This window comes from Castor canadensis, chromosome 11 (genome assembly GCF_047511655.1).
Source record: "Castor canadensis chromosome 11, mCasCan1.hap1v2, whole genome shotgun sequence".
Taxonomy (NCBI): Eukaryota; Metazoa; Chordata; class Mammalia; order Rodentia; family Castoridae; genus Castor; species Castor canadensis.
The window spans coordinates 97,588,288-97,595,286 of NC_133396.1; the positions used below are offsets into that span (position 1 = coordinate 97,588,288).

At 35.5% G+C, this 6,999-nt stretch overlaps 1 non-coding gene across 1 annotated transcript; it reads left to right on the top strand.

Moving 5' to 3' along the window:
• Positions 1-506: 506 nt before the first annotated feature.
• On the top strand, positions 507-613 carry LOC141414278 (U6 spliceosomal RNA). The gene has a single exon (XR_012439340.1). It is a non-coding gene; the product is annotated as a U6 spliceosomal RNA (small nuclear RNA).
• Positions 614-6,999: the final 6,386 nt, after the last annotated feature.

Consider the following 6,999-nt stretch of genomic DNA (forward strand, 5'->3'; position numbering starts at 1 on the left):
TATTTTATCATTTTTTACATTTACATATGTATACATTGTTGGGGCTACCTCCCCCCCTTTCCTGGCAGAACATGTTCTGCCCTCTTTGATTTTGTTGAAGAGAAAACATAGGCGATAATAAGAAAGACTAACTGGTTTTTGCTAGATTGAGATAAAGATAGCTATATAGAGAGATTCCTAGTGTTGCTTCTTTGCACTTGTGTATTGCAGCCCACATTAGTTCATCTCTGCCAGACCTCTTCACTACCTCCTAGTCCCCTTCCATAGTAGCCTCTGCCTGAAGAGACCACCCACAGAGTGGGAGAAAATATTTGCTATCTATACACCAGACAAAGGACTGATAGCCAGAATATACAGAGAGCTCAAAAAACTCCCCCAAAATCAATGAACCAATAAAGTGGGCAACTGAAATAAACAGAACTTTTTCAAAAGAAGAAATCCAAAAGGCCAAAAAAACACATGAAAAAAATGCTGTCCATCTCTGGCCATAAAAGAAATGCACTAAGGTGCTCGCTTCGGCAGCACATATACTAAAATTGGACAAATACAGAGAAGATTAGCATGGCTCCTGAGCAAGGATGACACGCAAATTTGTGACACGTTCCATATTAAAAAAAAAATGCACTAAGATTCAACTTTACCCCTGTTAGAACAGCTATCATCAAAAACACCACCACGAATGGATTAAGAAAATGTGGTATTTATACACAATGGAATTTCATGCAGCCATGAAGAAGAACAAAGTGTTATCATTCGCAGGTAAATGGATGGAATTAGAGAACATCATTCTGAGTGAGGTTAGCCTGGCCCAAAAGACCAAAAATTGTATGTTCTCCCTCATATGCGGACATTAGATCAAGGACAAACACAACAAGGGGACTGAACTTTGATCACAAGATAAAAGCAAGTGCACACAAGGGAGATATGAGGATAGGTAAGACACCTAAAAAATTAGCATTTGTTACCCTCAATGCAGAGAAACTAAAGCAGATACTTTAAAGCAAATGAGGCCAATAGGAGAAGGGGACCAGGAACTAGAGAAAAGGTTAGATCAAGAAGAATTAACCTGGAAGGTAACACACATGCATAGGAAATCAATGTGACTCAACTCCCTGTATAGCTATCCTTATCTCAACTAGCAAAAACCCTTGGTCCTTCCTATTATTGCTTATACTGTCTCTTCAAGAAAATTAGAGATAAGGGCAAAATAGTTTCTGCTGGGTAGTGAGGGGATGGGGGGAAGAGGAAGGAGGTGGGGAGATAAGGGAGGGGGTGGGGAAGGGGGGAGAAGTGGCCCAAACATTGTATGCACATATGAATAAAATAAAATTTTTTTAAAAATCCCACCTTCAAAAAAAAATCACCAACAACAAATGTTGGCGAAGATGTGGGAGGAAAAGGAACCCTCTTACACTGCTGGTGGGAATGTAAACTAGTACAACCATTCTGGAAAAAAATATGGAGGCTTCTTAAAAAACTAAACATAGATCTGCCATGTGATCCAGCAATACCACTCCTAGGGATATACCAGAAGGAATGTAAGTCAAATTATTACAAAAGCACCTGCACGCCCATGTTTATTGCAGCACTATTCACAATACCAAGCTATGGAAATAGCCAAGATGCCCCACTACTGACAAATGGATTAAGAAAATGTGGTATTTATACACAATGGAATTTTTTTCAGCCACAAAGAAGAATGAAATTTTGTCGCTCAGAAGTAAATGGATGAAACTGGAGAACATCAACTTAATTGAAGTTAACCAGGCTCAGAAGGTCAAAAATCACATGTTCTCCCACAAGTTCTTTTTATAAAGTGAGAAAACTGATATTAACATCCATGTGGAATAATATACACACAGAAGAGATGGGAAAATACTGAAAAGGAAGAGTTACCAGAGATTAAGTTTATATGTCCAGATAATTAAAACTGTGTTACTGGCACATCAACAAGTAGACAGTGAAATAGAATAGAATAGAATATATACATTCTACACACACACACACACACACACATATATATATAGAGAGAAGTCATAAAGAGACTTAAGTGCACAGGGACCTTCATTATATGCTAAGGATAGCATCACAAATTCATGGAACAAAACTGGAACTTTTCATAACTTTTGGGACAAGTGAAGAGACATTTCAAGGGGATTTTATAGAAATAATTATACTACATACAAGAATAAGCTCCAAAGAGATTAGATCTTAATTTATAAAAATGAAACTATAAATGACATAAACTAATAAATAGCATGGGTGATTCCTTTATAATTTGAGTGTAATGGAGAGGACATCTAATTAGATTTAGAATTTAAATGCAACTCTAGAAAAGAATGATAATTCTGACTGCATGAAAATAAATATCTTTTGCTTAGCTGAAAATACAACAAATAATGCCAGAAGACAAATGACAAATCAGGGAACGTATTTGCAACATACCTATGGATAGAGGTCTAATATGTGTTATATATCTATAGGGTTTTTGGTGTTCCATCTGACTTTGAACATGTAAGATATGTGACTGTCTAAATGCCTTTTCTCTAAAAGAAAATTTTTTTGCTATTAAATTAATTTTAAATGCATAAAAATAACTAATTGGATGAAATATCTACTGGTTTTCACAGAAAAGGTAACTGGATAGTCAAAGTCAAATAATCACACCATCCTCCATTAACCATTTTATTTAAATTTTCAATTTCCAAACTCTGTTTAAGGTACCTAACTCATAACCCATGTCATTCGCTGACTAACTGCTTCCCTAATTATGATTTCCATATTCATAATAAGAAATTGGGACAGTGGTATAAATAAAAGGATGAAAATGTTATCACAGGGGACTAGTATAACAACCTTGAGACAATGTAATAGGTGATAATATTTTAGTTTTGTGATCTTGCTCCTCCTTACCTTTCCTTCTTCACCTTCCTAGTACACCATCCTCTCATCAACCTAATGGCCCATCCTATTAAATTCTTTGGAAATCTAGAGGGTCCCATGTTTCTCCTACTTAAGCATATTTTGCAATAAGTAGCAAAGGTTAGTTTGTATGCCCATAGCTGAAAGTCCCCCTATCACTTCTGAAATGCCCTATCCTGCCCTATGCCCAGCTTACATGTCAATTTCTCCTGGTAGACTTCTTTACATTTTCCTAGTTTGTAGAGGGACTCATTGATGCCTTTAAATTTCACCCATCTTAGTGTTATTATTATTTTTACGTATGATTTCTCCAGGGACTTCTGCAAAATACAGACTCTTTATTCCCAGCACAGGGCACAATGCTTAACCAAAGCAATCACTTCATAAGTGTTTTCTGAATTGTAATTATGAATATAATTTGCATAGTACTCTACAACTTATAATACACTTTCATGTGCACACCTTACATGTTCATGTGGATAAACTTATGAGCACTCGTGTGTGTGTGTGTGTGTGTGTGTGTGAGAGAGAGAGAGAGAGAGAGAGAGAGAGAGAGAGAGAGAGAGGTAGCTATTGCTGCCATCCAATTCATACACCATTCATACATCCCTGTATTCTTCTCCCACTCAGCATTGTAGTATTACAGAAAGATTGCATCTGAAAAGGAAGTTTAGTGAACACCTAATTGTCACTAATACTGAACTAGTTAATATAGCTCCTGTGTGTCATGCCATCTTCTCACCTTCTAAGTGTCTTACATATATCAACTCATTTTCTCTCACATCAGTTTTGTAATGGCCTTACTCTCACACATCCATCAATTTTCAGGAAGAGAAAGACAAGACCCAGGAAAGCTAAGGACACAACAAGTGAACTGTTGAATAAGGACTCAGATCTGGGCTTTCTGGTTTTAAAGTCCACATTTTCAACCTCTGTCAAAAAGTGACTTTGTAGTTAGATATAAAATCATTTCATGGGTCATGACTTACATTTTAAAAGAGAGAAAATAAGAGTATATTCCAGAAAGCAATGGTAAATTGTAATGTGTATGTAAAGATGTGGATTCAGTGTAGTTGTGCCCTTTAGGCATTTCACAGAGTGATGCTGCTGTGGGATTGGGGGGATAAATGGAGATACCTTCATATATGCTAAGTCATGTGCCACAGGGACTATGTGTGAAAGAGATGGCATGATTTTCTAATTTATACACCCAGAGGGAACACTTGCCTAGTTTTCAGACAATCACCAAAACACCTAGCAGTGAGTCTACACACATGTATGTATATGATCATAATAATATAAAATATATTCCTTATTGTAGATCAAGTATTTAAAAAGTAAACCTTCCTAACACCATACTGTCAACATGAATTTTTGTATTTTCAAGCAATAATGAAAATATTCTGTAAACTTCACATCATTTATTCCTTAAATAGGGTTTACTAAAGCTGAGTGGAGAATAGGGATGGAGAAGAGGGGTGAAGCACCTGTCTGCAGGATTAGCAACACTTTCCCTAGCAACTGTCAAGCACAGATATTGCACATAAAACTCTTGGCTTGTAAAAGTGCTCTCAGGACTTGCATAGTTTACATCATTCAGAACTTAGAATTTTGCCTAATTACTTTTTTAGGAAAGTTTGATTTGAAAATCAAATGTGCTTGGACTTTCTGGAAGAAGAAGGAGAAAAAGAAGGATGGCGAATAGTATCAAATGGTATCAAGCATTGGACACATTAAAGGCATTACTCTAAGTGCTTTTCACTTGATCCTTACAACAACCTTGTGCACAGGTCCTCTTATTATCCTTCTTTTGCATTTGAAGCTGCTGAGGCATACAGAGGGTTAAAGAGCTTGGCCAAAAGTTACAGCTACAAGTTTAACCCAGATATTCTGACTTCAGAATACAGATTCAACCATTCTTCTACTCTGCCTCTCAAAACAGATTCAAAATTAATTTTGTCCCTTGGACGTCACTAAAACTGGGTCATATTTTCCTTGAGTAAATTCCTATTTGTCATTACATGGCAAAAATTCTAAATAACCCCATCAGGGATTACATACCACACAACGGTCATTTCATTTACTATTATAAAAATACTTTGAAGAAAATAGGATGTGATCATTAAATAATTAATAATTTCAAGCTGCCCATAAAGCACAATGTCAGGCATTGTCCTTGGGGTGTGACATCATGTTTGTCGCCTCCACTAAACACGAGATGATACTTTCAATAGAGTAAGTCTTTAGGAGGCCAAGGGAAAAGAGTACTGGGACCTCATGATCTCATTTCAACACATATGCCAGCAAGTGATAAAAACCTGAGAAGTGAAATAGAGAACTATCAGTTGATAAAGAAATAAAATTGTCTCTAAATGCTATGTCTTTCAAAGTTTTCCAGGATGTATCACTGTGTCTGTAAAGACAGCCTTCCCTTCTTTAAAGACAGGGTCAGTCAAGGGCAGCCAGTCATTTATCTCAGAGGTGGCAGAAGTCTATAACTTAAGAACACCCCACTTGAAAATGACAGTCATCTGGAGGCCCCTTTTATGATATCTTCTTCTTTCAGGCTGATAATAGAACAGAACTTTGTAAGGGCCACTCTGTGTCATGAATCAAGTCATACTTCACAAAAGTCATTTCCTATTAATGTTGATGTGCCTGCTTCTCATTTATATTGATCAGTAGACATTTGTTTGCCAAGATAAAACTAAAAGAGATTGCCTGAATGCCCTGTGACATTTTCAAAGGGGAAATGCTTCTTATTCAGAATTCTGTATATGACTGGGTTTCAGAAATCTTCTACTTTAGCGATATCTAGAATGGAATGAGAATGATAATATTTGTACATCACTGCTTGTTTCCCAAGGCTATTTTTACAAAGTTGGAGTATGTATCATTTTTTTAAATGAAGTTGGGAACATCTATTCATTCAGTTCAGTTAGATTTAGGTTTTGGAGTTTGTAACCAAACATTGGCACTTACTATACAGAGAGAATAGTTGAGTTTCAGGACAACCTTAATGCTGCATGATTGTTATGAATGAAACAAAGACCCATGATATAAACTGAATTAAAAGTGCTCATGGATACTTATTATGTGCACACACATATGCACACACATAAAACTAACTTTATAATATAGATAGATAGATATAAATAGACAGATGATAGACATGCAGTCCTCTTGAAGCTCCATGCTGATTTGTACAAAATATTTCTTTGCATTAAGTTCATAAAATGATCAAAATTTGATTTGATCAAATTTGATCAAAAAGTGATAAAATCTGTTCTATTGAAAATATCGGTAATCAGTACAACAGTTATATCACAACAAAATTATGTTCTTAAGTGTTTACCAAAATTAAATATCTGCTTTAATTAAAAAGAAACTACTTTAAGAAAGAATGTAAAAGTCATGGATTAATGCATTCAGAATAGGATGCTCAAACAAAATGCCCATTAAGCAACAGTTACTGTATTTCATTTTGACAATAAAATGTATAAGGGCATAGAGAAATTGACCTTTTGTGGTAATACTGTATGACAACACTTTCCTCCAATTGATCTCAGTGATACTTTAGGTCATATACAAATCTTTTATGGCCACCTGAAGAGGCCAGTAATCAACCTCAATCACCAAATTGAGAAGAACATGATGCTGCTTTGAAGGTCATGGGTATTCCTCTGGTTACAAAAAGTGTATTTCCTTTTCTTGATTTTCATGATTTCTACATTTTCTTAGTTCCTGAAACCAAAAATGAGCCTTTTTCCCAAAGCTATTTTGCTTTTTTAATGTTCCATGATAATATGATTTTCACTTATTCTTGATTTTTCAACATGTGCTTTTTTTCTTTTCCCAATTGAAACTGGGATTTTTCTAAGATTTAGTCTGTATCTTTTCTTTTTGTAAAATCTCATGTTGTGATTTTATTTGTGCCTTTGAGTCACCTATTTGTGACATTTGTGTTTAGCCACTGGCTGTTAGGAAATGTTGGGAAAGCTAAAATGCTGAGTTCAAGTAGATCTATAGAGTCAGGAAATGGCAAAATTTTACAATATTGGAGAAAGATGATTTTTT